At 45.3% G+C, this 17580-nt stretch overlaps 1 protein-coding gene across 1 annotated transcript in view; it reads right to left on the reverse strand.

The window, feature by feature from the left end:
- The window catches only part of ELK3 (ETS transcription factor ELK3), a 69824-nt gene extending 53271 nt beyond the window's left edge, over nucleotides 1-16553 (reverse strand). Inside the window, exon 1 of the mRNA XM_027593048.2 lies at nucleotides 16183-16553. The gene's annotated coding sequence lies outside the window, so the exon portion shown is untranslated. The remainder of the gene's footprint in view (nucleotides 1-16182) is intronic.
- Nucleotides 16554-17580: the final 1027 nt, after the last annotated feature.

The raw sequence follows: 17580 nt of genomic DNA on the forward strand, positions 1-17580 counted from the left end.
AAATCTTTTCAGGTAACCCACTGTATTTAAAGAGCAGACCACGTCTTGAAAGAGGCGTAGGAATATAAAAGAGGTTCCAACAACCTGGACCTGTCCCCAGGTCCCTCTCCACAGAGTCTCTTGGGGAAGCACAGCTCTACTGACAACGTCTTTTCTTGAAACAGACGGGTTGTTCCTTCCCAGACATTTCTGGACTAAAACCCAAATGTTCACTTTCTTTGCAATTGTTTTTTTGTTGCCCGTGTTTTTTGTGCCTATCTTAATTCTGGCCTGAAGCACGTCCCCCTTCAGTTCTCATACTTGGTAACATTCAGCTTCCTCTTCTGCAGGTTGCAGGCAGGAAACTGGAAAATGGGCCACAGGAAACCTGGCCTCCTACATCTGTCCCACTTTGTAATTGCAGCTCTGGTTTCATTTTGCTTTGTGTGTCAGCTCGGTTTTAACCCTCAACACGATGGCCAAACTCTCCTTTCTGGAAGAACACTGCTATTCTTATTGCCCAAGAAAACTCACTGAGACTTTTGTTTCCTCCCCAGAATAATTAACCCTATGAATTCAACAGAGGAAAAAAATACTAAGCAAATTCTCCTTCAACAGTAGCCATTTGGATCAAAAGCATATGGAGCTAGAAAAATGATTCATTAGATGTGATAAAGCCACCAATAAATCCCAGCGAAAATCAAGACTATTTTATAGTACTGTACACAGAAGTTATTTTAGATCAATTGGATTACCAGTGGTCCAAGGCTCCCTGACAAAGTTTACCTCATGAGCTTTAGATAAATAACGTATGAAAAAAAGCTATACTCACACCTCATAATTTCTTTCACTATGACACTATTTCAAATCCTATTTCTTAACAATTATCACCATTAGGTTGAACTATATGAAATTGTTTTTATGGGTCCAAAACAGCCAAATACCCACAATCTCATAGAGTCAACTTAAAGCATAAAATTACATACAGAGGACACACACACACACACACACACACACACACACACACACACACACAATCACATCCCCAGGGTAGTATCTTCTTCCCATGTTTGGTCCACAGACTCTTTGGAGAATCGGAAATTCTCTAGAGGTGGGGGAGGTAAACTCATACAAAATACATATAATTTCAACAGGATTTGTAAAACACTGAAGATAATTTATAAATCTCAAATAAAGAGCCCTATTCTAAACAAAATATGAGGTATATCCTCCCTGACCAGAAATACTGAGATTCCATGGAATTCTCAAGGAAACGGCTAAAACCCGCCCCCCCAATCTGGTTACTTTTAAATAGGAGTTTTTCTTTTTTAATGTGAACATTTGATGAGCATTTATTATGTACCAGGCCTTGTGCTCAGTGTTTGATACACATCTAAATTTAATACTCCATGGGGAAGTCATGACTTTGAAAGGTGAAATAAGATGCTCGTGGTCACAGGAGTAATATGGACAAAGAGAGACTCCTATCCAGGGGCATATGGCTCCAAAAGTCCAGGTCCTTAATCACCACACCGAGTTCCTCCAGCGGAGGCTTCATTTCTCATATGCCTCACTGCTTCTAAGAGAGAAGCCTCATTTGAACTCAGGGGGAGATGTCACATTCCCACTACGAATCAAATCAGGAAATTTCCTCGTTCATTTCTGACTTTGCCTCATCTGTGACTCCAGTTATTCCAACCGGCTCTGTTTTAAGAAAGAAACTGTGAACCCATGCCTCCATCATTTTTTTAAAAACCGATTTCCCTTTTTAAAAAGATCTGTATGTTGGTTTAGACATGCTCCAGGTTCAATCCATGCTAAATAAATCAAGGTTGACTCTTGACTGTGAAGACAAGACATGAGAAGCAGTCCCTTCTTTCCCTTAGCTCCCCTTCAGCTGGAGAGACCATCCTGCTGCTCCATGTAGGCACACAGAGCAGCGGAACAAGAGTATGAAAGTCAAAAGAAATGTGAAAGATCTAGCCTGCTCGTTTCTCCTAACAACAGAAGGAATCATGGGCGACACTTCACCTGCGAATAGGGACAGACTGGGAACCCCACGGAAACCACATGACCGTACCCAGCACGGCACCTGGCACCCGGCAGGAGCTCAGAATTGTCCCTTTAAAAACAAACACCTCCGGGGAGGCCCTGTTGTTTCGGGTTCTAAGGGAACATTTGGGATTCTGTGGGGGACCGTGGCAAGCCCATGAAAACAAAATGCTGTCTTGCATTCAGCACAACTTACTGAAAAATCTTGCTAACGGTCCCTACATGTGAGCTTCCATTTGATGAGCTCCCTCAGTACCAGTGGGTACTTTTTTTTCCCTCCCATACTCCCCGTGATTCTTCTGTTTTGTAGGGCTTTGGATGAAAAATCTTTTACCTGAACTTCTGTACTATTCATATTTTGAAAACTTGATCCTATGCACAAGGGGGAAAGCTGGAAATCGGAACATAAATTCCATCGCAGCCGCATGCAACTTCGGGTTGCATGATCTCAGGCAGGGAGGTCAACTTCTCTCTGTTTCAACTTCTTTATCTGTGAAAAAGGGATAAGGCCAACCCTCTCCTCCTGCATACAGGAGTGCTATCAGACTGAAAAACTCTGTAGGAGGATTTTGAAAATAAAAATCCAAGTTCTCCTTTTGGTCAATGCCCTGCACAAATGCTCTTTAAAATGGGAATGGAACAATGCCTTCCGCTTCAAATCAAACCTTCGCAGAGATATTTTTTAAATCTATGGTTGTCTTAATGTCAGGAAATGTTTGTTTGCTCACTTGGCTATGATAGTTTTACGAAAATCAAAAATGAAGGAAATCTTACATACTGCCTCCACTAGAATGAAACCATAATCTCTCAGATACACTTGAAAGAATAAGAAGTTGGTGAAGGCCAAAAAGTCTATACCCGGCATAGTAAGAAAACTTCTGCATGATACAAAATGATGGTGGATTTTCCACATCCAGAAACTAAAACATTTCCTGCCAGAGCATCCTCCAAACCCTTCTATTGTGTTGAAACTGTAAAATCTTTCTAAATCAGGACTTCCTCCTATTATGCTCTAGAGGCGTCTTTCTGGGAAGGGTAGATCCAAGGCAAAAGGTAGGAATTCCCGCAGCACCACCCAGTGGAAACGTTAGAAAAAAAAAAATGCAAGATAAAATACGTTTCGTCAAAGAAAATTCTCATCTTCGCTCTTCCAATTAAAAATCTGGACACTGCTCTCCTCCATCAGTGGCAACCAGCAACACATTCTGCTTAATCCGAGGGCCCTTCTTCCCCCGGGGCCGTTCCTCAAATGCCGCCCACCCACAGGATCACCGACATCGTCCTCCGTGTCTCTCACACATGTGCACACACACTGAGCGGACGCCAGGGTGGGGGAGGAAGGAGGCCCGGGGGGGGGGGGGGTCAGGTGTGGGCAGCGACACCATCTCTTCCTCTCAGAAGGATTCCCAAGGGACCCTGGGGACCGGGAAATCTGCACAGCTGTGCTCAGCATCCCAGTCCCGCCATAGCTTTGGGCACTTCCGGTCAGAAAGGTAACCATCTGTGCACCTTCCCCTTCCCTGGCTGGGCCACCTCCAATATCTGCCCTGCAACCCTATCTCCCTAGTACCACCCCCCGGGAAAGGTACAGAGCCTTTCCCCATGGCCCACATCTCCGGTCCCTCCAAATCGCTCTCCAGTGTGACCATTCTGCTCCCCCATCCTACCAAGGCCACCGTGGGTCCCGCGGGCTGCCCATGCGTGGTTCAGTCCCTCTACCTCATTTACGAGCATTAGAACACGTCTCTCTTCCCCAGTGGCTGCTTCTCATGCATGCATGACACATCAGGCTGCTAATCTTAGGAACCCTTGACCTTCCCCCTCCAGCTTTCCTTCATGGCCCTAGTAGTGGCCCAGAGAGGGAGAGAAATCCTTGTCTTCCCAGAGAAACTTCTCTTGTCTCTTCTGTAGAACTTAAAACAATAAAGTATCATCTCTTCCAACATTTCTAGATGGTTAAGTCCCCGAAGAAAACTGCCCCCAAGCAGCACTCCTGGCAAAGTTAGTTTTCCCTCCTCCTGGGGTAAATCTACTGAAACCACCTTAAGAGAAAAAGGATACTCGTTACCTGATCTTAAGGTTCTTGAGGGGCATATGATCAGTGTTAAAACTTTGTAATACAGCATTTTTGAGCTGGCGATTTATGAATGGCTCATAATAAGATAAACCTTTTCCTTTTTCTGAAATTTAACATATGTCAAAATGGGATGGCTCCTGGAAAGGTCAAGATTCAGCGGGCTTATATGGACACGAGCTCGTGTTTGGGTCCTGCTCTACACTGCTGCAAATATGGTTAGGAGCTGCTGGTACCTAGGACATCTTCTTTAGAGGTTGCTGAGAAGCACCAAGTGCCGCCTCACATGGACGGCTAGCTAAGCAAGGAAATGGACTCCTCTGGGCTTCTAAGGGCTTCTATATTCTGTGCGTACTTCAGCTGCGCCTTCCTTCCTTCCTTCCTTCCGTGCTCTTCTTAGCAGAACTCTTCCACGGTTTAGGAAATGCAAATGCGAGGCATCAACATTTTTACATAATCTGGTATGATAATATACTCACTTTGCAAGGGATCTAAAAAAAACAGTGACGCTGCAGTCTTCCAGATGTCATCACCTGCTCATGTGGTGGACACCTGTGGGGGATTTCAGCTGCATCTCAAGTCATGAAGGTAGACCAGTCCTTTTATGGTTTTACTGTCTCCACATGCATATGTTTCTCTCACATTTTTGCGCCTTTTGCTACATATGGTGATTATGGTACCAAATGCAGGGGTTCTTCTAAACTTCAATAACTTCTCATAGAGTTCTTTTTAACACGAGGCAAAATATAATGGCGCAACAGTAAAGTGGCGCACAAAAGGCATCTCATTTTCCACCGAATGTCTATTTAAAAATCGAGCCTGACCTGTTGACCAACTCCAGTAAGTGGAGCACATTTAAAATATCTTGGTGTTCATGGTGAGTACAGTTACTTCTAAGAAAACTGTTGCAAAAATAGAGAGTGATTTCAAAACTCTCCCAATGACTTGTATTTCAAACCTATTTACTAACCCCCCACATGCACTGAATAAATGAACAAAAGAACATGAACACGGTCACCACATGGAAGACCGATGGTTTCTTCTTTTGTGTCTGGCTAATGTGCACGCCTAGGTCCTTTGAGAAGCCTGCAACAGCATCTGAAGGAAAAGACTGGCTGTTGGTACATCAGCATCAAACAGCCAATGCACACCCCAAAGTGCCCTCATGGCCCTTACTTCCCATTCGGGAATCTGCTGTCCACTAAAGTGGCTTGGCCCTTCCCTGAAATGTCTCATACAACGTGATACTCCACTTTTCCGATAATTTTTCCACAAGACTATATTAACTGTAAAAACAAAAACAAAAACAAAAACAAAAAACAGCTGGATCCTGCTTTAGAGGATCTTTTCCCCCTAGCTAAAGAAAGTCACCCTTTTTACATTTTCATCGTCTGGAGCATGTATGGTCTTCTATGTCAACGTCTTAAAGTTTCTACTTTTCCTGAAGACAAATTAGGTCTTAATATTTAGGTTAAGGGAAAAAAAAAAGCAAAGGATGTGGCTAAGGCTGGCAGAGGATGCTGTTCTTGTGGTTCAGCTCTGATTTAAATCAAAGCAGGGCAATGCTCTTATTTAAGAGCAGTGACTCTAAGCTTTGGAGAACCCCAGTGTACTTGGGACATTTGTTTGATTCAAGGCATCTTCTAAAAGCATATGCATTTGTAATACAAGTAATTCACTTTAAGAAAATGTTAGCACTCTTCAAAGTTGCTGAATTTACCCAAGTATCATAAATGCAGAATTGGGAATCCGCACTAAAGCATCCAAAGAAGTGAATTAAGCAAAGGTCAGGGAATATCAAGGGGCTGCCTGAGTGATGTTTTTGCCTCTATTATCAAAGATGAGTTTGGCCCATCGACAGGCATTCCTGCCCTCCACTAGAGGCTCAGCACAAGATGTGACGACATGTCTCTGCCTGGGGTTTAATCCATTCCAATCCTGAACTCAGAATGTCACCTGGAGAATCTGGAGATGTTTGTTCTAAAATACTTTTAAAAAGAAAAAATGCAATAAAAATAAAAAGCAATGTTCTACCACCCAACACCTTCTGGTCTAAGTGATCAGTTTCTAGGTCTTGGAAAACAGACAGAGACATTAGCAGAAATAACTTCCCTACCAATGCACATGGATTCTAGATTCCAGAAGATTTCAAAATGCAAAACCGTAATGGCACAAGGAGGTACTGCATCCAGATATGCTCTTCCAAATAATACTAAAAGGTTTGCTCCCTTCTTGTGTGTTCTTAATGGGACTTGCTGAAATTAGGAATCTCCACTTTCTCCTCTCCTATAAATTGTATTTTTTAAAAATTCAAGTTTTCTCTGAGTTCTCACAGTGAAATAATGGTTCTTTTGGGTGAGAAGTTTAGCAAATGTTCCCTTCTACTCCCATCCTCTCTCAGGGCTCAATTCCTACATGAGAACAGCCCCTCTGGAGGTAGGAGGAGCAAACAGTGAGATCATATTGTCCCACTCTCTACGACTCACGCATTCCTCTTGTGGCCTACGTATGCGGACGGACACACACACACGCACGCGCGCGCACACACACACACACACACACACACACACACCTGTCAATGCTTATCTTCTTCACTTTCAAATGAACTCCAACAACCAGGACTTATATTTTAGCCTCGAAAGGAAAACCTTCCAAACTCCAACAAGGAGAGAGTGGGGAGATTACATTTCTAGTTCACTGAGGATGAACCAGAGAAGAGTTCTTCTTAACTGTGTTAGAAAACCGTTTGACCATACACCCCTTTTCTCGCTCAATCGAGCATTCTGATCTTCCTGGGCCTTAGGATCATCATTCTGAGGATGATGAGAGCTTACAGATGCCGACAGTGTAAGAGAATCCTTGCTGTTTAATTCTTTTTTTTTAATGGTGATTTTATTTATTTTTTATTTTTTTTAAAGATTTTATTTATTTATTTGACAGAGAGAGAGACAGACAGTGAGAGAGGGTACACAAGCAGGGGGAGTGGGAGAGGGAGAAGCAGGCTTCCCGCGGAGCAGGGAGCCTGATGCGGGGCTTGATCCCAGGAACCTGGGACCATGACCTGAGCGGAAGGCAGACGCTTAACAACTGAGCCACACAGGTGCCCCCTTGCTGTTTAATTCTTAAAGAGAATTCCTGAGCACATCCTGGAATAAATTCTGGGGCTTGTTTTGTTGTTGTTTTTCTCTCTCTCTTCTGACAGTGAAATGTAGGGAGAGAAATCTGCTTAATCATACATTCTGGTAAATCAAGGTTTGACTATCAACAAACTGCTCTTTGGCAAAACCCAGCTGAAATTCACAGCGGACCCAGCCCTCCTTCACCAAAAACAATGTAGGTATTAGTCATCCTTTCAAATACACAGAGTCTTTTGTTATTCTCAAAATCAATCAGAAATCAATCAGAAACATCATTCACTAATTATAAGAAGTTATAGACAAAAGCTACACACAGGTTTTAGTGTAAGTGAAGGACTTTTCACAGCAAATACTATGGAACGCAGCCCAAAGGAACTACGAAAACTTGGTCAATTGAAGTCCTGATGAAAGACCAATGCTAGTTGCTGTAGAATGATCAGTTTTAACATGGAAAGAATTTCACATCAAGATCCTTTCAAGCTGCACTGACCTATGAATTACTTAACTGTTAACCAACCATTCCCAGTATAACACTGGTAGCAACAAGGCTGACGTTTGTCCTCTCAGATATTAACAAACTTGTTTCTGTACATCTACTGTTCTTGCAAGTCTGGACAAAAACTCTGGAAAATTACATGTCCTCTTATAGAGGCTCTTCCTGGATGTCTTTATGATTTAACCAAGAAAGGCCTCTTATTAATCCAAAACCCCAACAGGTTGGATTTATGCATGGTAAAGAGGTGCTTTATCAAGTCCAACGGCAAGCTTTCCCCCTTCAGATTGTTTATAATTCAATAAATGCCAGGTACTGGACAACGTGCTGGGATAAATACGGGGGTGAGAAAAACAGCAGGCCCAGAGGGAGCTTCCAGACTGAGGGCCGAGACAGACGCGAAACACATCATGACGCATCAGTGGGCAGGTACCTCTCACTCTCCGAGTCAAATGGATTCAAGGGTTTGGCAGAGGCTTTGGATAACAAGGGAGGCTGGGCTATCAACTCTACGTTCCCGAGTTTGGGATAATGAATATTAAGGAATAATGAGGGACACCAGTCCTATCTCTGGAAATAGAGATCTCAAACTGATTAGTACCTGTGTTTGGATAGTGAGAATCTGGAGAGGGAGAATTTGGAGAGGGTACACAGAGGAAACCTGTTAATAAATATGGCAGGGGCTCTGAAGGCCAGGACAGATGACTGGATGATGGTTAGAGCACCAGCCTGGGGGCCCAGCAAAGGCTGAGCCTTGGAGGATGGTCACCAACTAGCCAAGTAGAGTGAGCACAATCGATGGGAGTGGGGGCAGGAAAGGGAATTCTCAGGAGAAAGAAGAGCATTTGGAAAAGCCAAAGGGCACAGGACACCTGTGAGGAATGGAAGAAGAGCCAGGGTGGCCAGCCCAAATCACAGCATGCAACCTACATGGAGGATTTTGGTCTTTACCCTGGTCAAAGCCACTGGGAGATTTTAAGCTGAGGTGTGACACCGTCAGACTTGTGTTTAAAGGACCACTCTAGCTTGTGGGCAGACAAGGAACTGAAGAAGGCCAGAGGGAATGAGGGACCCCTCACACACAGCAGTGGAAGATGGAGAGCCTTTTCAAAGACTATAGAAAGGAGGGAAGAGGGACTGAACCTGGTGATCAAAATCTTATCTTGGCCTACTCAGCATCCAATCCAGAGACAGTCACTGGTGTCCCCAAGAATGAGGTGATTGTGGGCCATTAGAAATGAGTGATGCTTGCCACAAACCTTACAAAAAGGAGGAAATGAAGCACAGCAGTGAATAGCAAGCTTCCCTCGAGTGTTCCTTATTCAACAAGGGGCCAGAATGGGATTGAAGGGGAAATTTATGGGGAACCCCTTTTCCCACCACAAAATACTTCGCTTAAATCGTTGTATATGCCTGAAAATTGGCTGTCTGGGGAGGACAGCATAAATTCACATCACATTTTCACAACTCTTAGAAGAATTCAAGTTCCTTACTCCAAAATAGTAGTACAATAGAACTTTTGACTTGAAAGGGATTATCCCAGCCTCTACACTTCAATCACTTCACCATCCAGCCAGAGAAACTGAGGTTCAGGAAGATTAAGAGATAGCCCCTCAACACAACTGGTTTTAAGGGAATCTGTTCTTTTCTGCAGCACACATATTACTTTGGGTTAGCTTATGCAGTATTAAATAATGCAGAAGGGATTTTTCCTCCTATGGTATTGCTGAGGAAATCCCCACATCCTAATTTGTTTTTAATCAAGCAGATTAAATAAAAATACTGCAGTATCTTATCAAGGTGTTCTGGGGTTTAATAACCTACATGGTAGAATCATGAAATTGCCATAATAAAAAGAAATAGCTAGGGAATGTTTCAGGTGATGAAAATAATCTCTATTTGGAGGTAAGGGGTGGGGATTCCATGGGTGTATACAAAAATATTGAGGATCTGTCCATTTCCATGTATGAAATTATACCTCAATTAGGAAAAAAAAAAAAGACATCAAGGGTCTCAGATTCCTTGTTCTACTGTTTAAAGGATTCCTGACCTTAGTCTAAGAGAAGTCATGTTTTAGATAAGTGTGTTTTATACCTACCCCATCATTTCCATATTTATACATGGAAAATTAGGAATTATTCTTAGATATGGTAGCTTTAAAAATACTATGATACCATGTGCTTTAGAGTCTCTTTTTAGAGCAGGTAAGTTAATTTTAGTCTAACTCAAATTAGAATATATTAGTAAAACCATCATCTTAATTTTTTTTTAAGATTTTTTATTTATTTGAGAGAGAGAATGAGAGAGAGCCCATGAGAGGGGAGAGGGTCAGAGGGAGAAGCAGACTCCTCGCTGAGCAGGGAGCCCGATGTGGGACTCGATCGTGGGACTCGATCCTGGGACTCCAGGATCATGACTGGAGGTGAAGGCAGTCGCTCAACCAACTGAGTCACCCAGGCGCCCATCATCTTAATTTCTTTAAAAATATACAAATAAGTCTCAAAGACAAATTATAAAATAATCCCACTTAATTCTATAATAATTTAATAATTACTTTCCAGGAAATACAAATTAAAACACATAATCGATGAGTTAATAATTGCTGGTGGCAATTCAAGCCAAATTACAATTTATTGAAATAACCAATTCAAGGTTTATTTTTAAACTGCTGACACATACGTTAAGTTTCCAGTAATGGATGAAAGGCCATTTTTATTTTGGTTATAGGTAGGAGTCAAATTTCTGCAATTACTTAAAAGACTGAATGATCTACCATTTTTGAAGGCCTTTAGGATTCAGTAACAGAAGGTTACACACACACACACACACACACACACACACAGACACACACACACAAATAATTCCATTTACTGGGGCTGCACTTTAAGTGGCAAAACCAGAGTTTTGTGCCACAAAACCATAGTCTCTCGGCCACAATTTCAACCAAAAAGTTGGATGATCTTAATTCAAACTGGACATGGGCAATAGTCATCTTGAGCTGAAAAGCCATCGAAAACATCAGTTTCAAAGTTTGGAAACTCTCGGATATAAAATGAAACAGCAATAACTAAGAATTTTCACAATGTACAAGAGGCACCTTCCTCCCACCTTATAGTTAAAGTTCAAGACACATTTTCAGTTAAGCTAGCTTCTCTTTTTCATCATCTAACATTCTATTTTGATGTGTAGTGCCCTGGACTTCCTGTTACTACATCTTGATATTCTACTGCAAATCATGACTCATTCTTAAATCATAGAGAAACTCATCAAAATCCCAAATTTCACAGCACATATGAATTCAGTCTTCTACGAGGTCAGCATTCTTAGAACATTACTTGGAGCCACAGAGACAAAAACACTGAACAAGTCCATGTAAAAAATTATGTCAATCTACTGTTGAGTCAACACATTTATTAGATCAATAAATTCATGCTCTATGTGCAGTAATTTTGGTCTTGGTACTAGTTTTGAAAATGTGTTACATGGTATGTTAAGTAAAAATAAGTTACAAAACAAAGTATAGTGTGACTCCAATGAAAAGTTTTATGTATGTGTGTGCGTGTGTGTATGTGTGCACACACACATACACACATTCTAGAAGACTGAAAAAATACACACCAAAATGTTGACAGTGGGATTATGGGAGATGTTTATATTTTTCTTCGTGGTTTTCTGAATCTTCCTAACATGACTCACATTAATATTTTTTCAAAACAGAAAAAAACCTAGCTAACCTTTATAAAATATGGTCATGCTAGTGCAATCTCAAATAGGTTATAAATCAACCTACAAAGATAAAAGGGAGCTACGGATAACCAGGATATAAAAAGCTCTTGCCTGAAACATACAGAAAAATCTGACAGCAGTGGCGTCTTTCATTCAAATGACCCGTGTGTGTGTGTGTGTGTGTGTGTGTGTAGTGTGTGTGTGTGTGTGTGTGTGTAGTGTGTGTGTGTGTGTGTGTGTGTGTAGTGTGTGTAGTGTGTGTGTGTGTAGTGTGTGTGTGTGTGTGTGTGTGTGTGTGTGTGTGTGTGTAGTGTGTAGTGTGTGTGTGTGTAGTGTGTGTAGTGTGTGTGTGTGTAGTGTGTGTGTGTGTGTGTGTAGTGTGTGTGTGTGTAGTGTGTGTGTGTGTGTGTGTGTGTAGTGTGTGTGTGTGTGTGTGTATGTGTGTGTGTGTAGTGTGTGTGTGTGTGTGTGTGTAGTGTGTGTGTGTGGTGTGTGTGTAGTGTGTGTGTGTGTAGTGTGTGTGTGTGTGTGTGTGTGTGTAGTGTGTGTGTGTGTAGTGTGTGTGTGTGTGTGTGTGTGTGTGTAGTGTGTGTGTGTGTAGTGTGTGTGTGTGTGTGTGTGTGTGTAGTGTGTGTGTGTGTATGGTGTGTGTGTGTGTAGTGTGTGTGTGTGTGTGTGTGTGTGTGTGTGTGTGTTGTGTGTGTGTGTGTGTGTGTGTAGTGTGTGTGTGTGTGTGTGTGAGTGTGTGTGTGTGTAGTGTGTGTGTGTGTGTGTGGGTGTGTGTGTGTGTGTGTGTAGTGTGTGTGTGTGTGTGTGTGTAGTGTGTGTAGTGTGTGTGTGTGTAGTGTGTGTAGTGTGTGTGTGTGTAGTGTGTGGTGTGTGTGTGTAGTGTGTGTGTGTGTAGTGTGTGTGTGTGTGTGTGTGTGTAGTGTGTGTAGTGTGTGTGTGTAGTGTGTGTGTGTGTGTGTGTAGTGTGTGTGTGTGTAGTGTGTGTGTGTGTGTGTGTGTGTATGTAAGTAGGTGGGTAGGTGGGAGCAGGCCCTTAGGAGGAGGCAGAAGCCAGCTGCCTACACCCAGGGTGCAGCCAAAACAGAGAACCCACTGCTTTTAAAGTCTAATGAGGAAGCCCAGTTCTGGGGGACAGGGAGATGGCTGAATCATTCTCTAGGACTGCAAAGGAGCAAAGCCATTAATTCAGAAGCAATAATTCACCATCAGCGCCCCCCGCCCTGCCCTGCCAAAGAAAAGGACTCTACTCCAGGAAGTCACATCCTTGGATAATTTTTTTTAGTTTTGGGTTTGTCAATAGGTAATGTTTTGTAACATTGGTGTTTTGAATCAGATAGATGTATAAACATAATTGGGTAGCACAAAGCACACAAAACCGAATATCTGACAACTAAGAAAGGAATATTTTAATTTATATGCACTGACTGGAAGGACTTTAAAACTGATATCAGGAAAAGATTCAAGTTCCAAAAAGTTATTACAAATATAAATTTCAAAATATGATCTCAGAGTTACATTTACTGTATATTAGTGGTTTTAAATTATTTTTTTTAAATAAGAAGAGGAGATCTTTAATAAATGTTTTAAGAAACTTCAAAATTCAAATGGGGTTGAAAAAAAAAATCGCTGCTCTCCCGTATCTGGACTATTGATATTCTAGTCTGAAAAGCATTAGTACCAAGTAAGTGAGGTTCAGAGATAGTCTATTTCAGCTCAAAAAGGTAAACCATCACAATTCATCATTTAAATGTCATTCTATGGCATATTACTGACCAAGAAGAAAGAGCGAGGGAGAGAAAATTCATGCACAGTGTTACATATGTGGCAGAAAAGTGCAACTGACAATTTGTAAATGTCCTATTCATTGAATGGATACAGGTAAAAGAGTCATCATCACATTAATGTAAATAAGAGTTTCTCACTGTGGGCACTACTGACATTTGGGGCTAGAAATTTATTGGGGGCGAGACTGTTCTGTACCTTGCTGGATGTGTAGCTGCATGCCTAACTCTCTACGGACTAGATGCCAAGAGCACCCCCTCTGGTTATGACAACCAAATGTCTCCAGATATTGCCAAATGTGACCTGGGGGACAAAATTACTCCCCGAAGTCTGTTCATCCAAACGGTTTGTAGTTCACTCAAAGGGGCCTCTCCTGCAATCTGGAAAAATTTTTTTCTTATCTATTTGTTACAAGTGCTGGATCCTACCCACAGCTTTCAATGCAACAATTTATTGAGCATCTACTCTGTGCCAAGCAGTGTGTTAGGGACATCCTGTACTCACGTCCACTGACTCACATCCTGGGTGGGCTGTTTTTAGAACATGCTTTGCCACCAGAAGAGAAATACCAACACCTCAAAACCCCTTGGGAGTATGTCCTTGGGGTGCCTGGGTTGCTCAGTCGGTTAAGCGTCTGCATTCGACTCAGGTCATGATCTCAAGGTCCTGGGATCGAGCCCAGCATCAGGCTCCCTGCTCAGCGAGGAGTCTGCTTCTCCCTCTGCCCTGCTCATGCTCGCTCACTCTCTCTCAAATAAATAAAATCTTTAAAAAAAAAAAAAGGAGTATGTCCTCCAGCAGCATGTCCTTGTCAATAAAGGAACCCCACAGTTCCAATCAGGTTCCTTAAAATTCTTTACCCTTTTAAGCAACTCTACACATTTCCAACATTTAAAAGTTTAAAAAGGGGGGGAGGGTAAGGCCATAAGGCCTTTGCTATATTTGGCATAGAAAGACCATCAGGGTTTTTGTAGGCAGGATCATTACTGGAAACTCTAAAAACACTTATGGACAGTCTTCTTCACTGTCTGACCCACATGCCCTCCTAACACAATTTGTAATTTTATAATCCCCATAAATGAAACTCATAACTGACCTATCCCAAATAAATGTGTGCCACAGACAGAGAAAAAGGGAGAGAGATCAGAGGGTATTTTGTTTGGCAATAAAGCAATAAGGCTCAGAAATCGATTTGAGCTCATTAATAGATGCCTGGAACTCACTTTAGTTTCTCACCTCCTCTGGCTCCCTCATTCCCCAGACCCCCTCCAACAAAGACACAAACACAGATGAGAGGGAATGGGGGTGTCTGAGCTGCTTGGGCAATAGAAACTTCACACTCACACACCCACACCCTACGCACAACCAGGAAAGAAAAACCTGTTAAGTCCGAAATCCAAAATGGCCCAAGTGACTTTAAAGTTTTCAAGATACTGCCCTGAAAAAGGTTGTCGGGCAGCTGCACCTCTAAGTAAATAAAGCGGTGACTTGTGTCCCTCTGCAGCGCACCCCCCCACCCCACCCCCACCGCACCCCCCCCCCCCACCCCGGGGCTGACAGTGGTTGCACAAAACCCCTCCTGTGCCGAGCAGCGGAAACTCCTAATGAGATTAGTTGGTGTGTGTGCAGACATTACTTAGCAGTGACTAAAGGGGCTCTCTCTTCCTGCAGCAGCCAGTGGAAAATTCAGGGCACTTTTTCCCCCAGCAGCAGCAGAATCCCTGTAACCCTCTCCCCAGCCAACTCCAACAACAACTCAGCCTCCCCAGCCCCCTTCTGGCGGGGTGCTGGGGGGTAGTTAAAGACCGGCCAGGGGCTTCCAAAAGCGGGAGGGTAGGAGGGGGCCGGCGGGGAAGGGGCGGGGGACCCCTCGAACACTACAAAGGAAACTGTAAAAGGCACAAATACATAAACCTGAGAAGGAGCAAACCAGTTTCTTTGTGAGCTCCTCTAGTGAGTCATTTTCAAGATGCTGTCTGCTGCCAGTTTCAAAGCGGAAGCGCATGGCAATTAGTCTTGCCGTTTCCAGACAAGCCAGAAACTCTCCCGACACTCGTTTTTTTTTTTCTAAAAAGCCCCTTTTGCAGTTTCTGAAATAACATTTCTTACTCCCACCCCCACCCGCCACCTAAATGCAGCTTGTCCTCAGGATGATTCGGTTCAGAAAAATATAACAAAACCGAGACCTCTTATTTGTCTTTTTTAACTCTCCAAAATTTTAATTCCTCCTCCCAAAAGTTACAGTAGCATTACAGGCCAACGTTCAGTTGCAAGCTTAAGAGCCCCTTCCTAAAGAGCTGAGGGCTCCAAGACCGTCTGCTGCCCGCCCGGTCCTTCGCCAAAATCGTGTCCAGTAAGGACTCCGCTGGCTTTTAAAGGTCCACCTGGGCGTGCGCCTGGGGGCGATGACCCGGGCGGGGGTGGGGATGGGGGGGGTCACCTGCCGAACGAGAAGGGACGCGGCCCCCAGCCCCGCGTCTTCGCTCCCCACGCCCTCGGCTTCCCCCTCCACCCTCATCCTCTCCCCGAATCGGAGCATCGGTGCCCACTGCCACCCCAGGGGAGTCCCGGCCCCAGCTGGAAGGTCGGCGGTGGTCCAGCATCCAGGCACGCAGCCTGCCCCGTCGCCGTCCCTCCCAGGGACCCTAAGTCTCACAGTGCCCTCCCCCCCCCCGCGCGCCCCCTCCTCCGAGCTGCAGCGCAGCCCCAGGGCAGGGTGCCGCCGGCGCAGGGTCGGACGCGGCGCGGAGCTCCGGCGGGGCCGGCGGCGCGGGCGCTGGAGCATCCCCGCAGCGCCCCCTCCCCAGGGCCGCAGCCCACCCCGCGGCCCCCACCAGCCCCACCCCCACCAAGCTAAAGAAAAGAAAGAAAAAGCACCCCGACGAAACTTTGCAACTGTCCGAGCAACAGGCAGAAACCCTGCTACCTACCCAGATGTGGGGGAGCTTTCAAGATCCTTCTTCGGGGGAATTTCTAGGAGGAACCGGGCGAAAGCCCCCGACTTTCCATGCTGACAGGCGTCTGCAGACGGTCTGTTGCTCTTGTAATGAGATCCTGATTTTTCCCCCCTTTTTTTTTTCTTTCTCTCGCTCCTCTTTTTTTTTCCTCTGGTGTGTGTGTGAGAGCAGGAAGTTGGAGCAGTCAGGCCGAGCCGGCTCACTTCCTTTACTGCATTATTCCCCAGGCGGTGTGCAGTCTGTGTAAACAGGCTTTTCCGCCCCGCGCCGCGCGCCCCGGCCGCGGCTGTGCGCCGGGGCTGGCCGCCGAGGCCCGCGCATACTCCGCCGCCCGCGCCCGCGCGCTCGCCCCGCACCGCGCCGCGCCCCCGCCCGCCGCGCGCCCCGCTTCCTGCTCGGCCACCCCAGGGGAGGAGCCTCCGGACCCTCTGCGACTCCGGGCGGCCGCAGCCCCTCCCCAAGGCGGGGGGGGGGGGAACTGCTCGGCCAGAAACCCAGAGAAGCGGCAGCCCCCACCCCCACCCCAACCCGGGGCGCGGATGGCGACCCCGGGCGGCGGCGGACCCGGGGATCCCTCCTCTGCCCGCAGAGTCCCTGCGCGGGGCACTGAAGTGGGGTCGTGCCTTGCCCAGTTGGCCTGGGCGGGAAGGCCCGAAGCGGGGAGGCCGCTAGACTGGCTGTTTTCTGTTAGCTGGAATGGCTGAGTTGTGGGGCAGTGGGGCACGGAGAGTGGGGTGCAGCGTTAGATGGCTCTAGGCACAGGGCTGCTTTTATCGTGGGTGGGGACGTGACTGCTTAGGATGAGATGTTGGATGTGCTGAAAAGGAGGCACGGTTTCTGTCTGGGATTTAAAAAAAAAAAAGCCAGAGCTCAGAGTAGGGGGGGCCACTATGGGGAAAAGAATGAGGAGCCATAAACTGGAAGCCAGGATTCGCCAGGAAGAGATCTTTCTGGCCATTCACTATGGCCTACCGCAGGCCCAACCTTTCCTGCCTTCTAAGGAGCTCCAGCGGGAAATGAGCAGCCACCCCGGGGCTGAGTGACTGAGGCTTCAGAAGGAGGCTCTGTGGTCGCAAGGCAGGACTACACAGCGCGACGTCCTTCGGGGATGGCCCACCCAGAGGACTCAATTGCCCTGAGGCTGAGGGGGCCTTTGGAAGGGCCCCTCACCCCCACCTCTGCTCCAACCCCAACTGCTCACCTTCCGGAACCCTCCATTACTGTGCCTCCACGCCCTAGCCAGGCTGACCTATGGTTCTCAAACTTGAGTGTGCGCCAGCATCACGTAGGGGGGCTTGTTAAAATACTGGTTGCCTGGGCCTCACCTGCCAGAATATCTGATTCAGTAGATCTGGGGCAGTTCTCAGGCGG

This window comes from Zalophus californianus, chromosome 9 (genome assembly GCF_009762305.2).
Source record: "Zalophus californianus isolate mZalCal1 chromosome 9, mZalCal1.pri.v2, whole genome shotgun sequence".
Lineage (NCBI taxonomy): Eukaryota > Metazoa > Chordata > Mammalia > Carnivora > Otariidae > Zalophus > Zalophus californianus.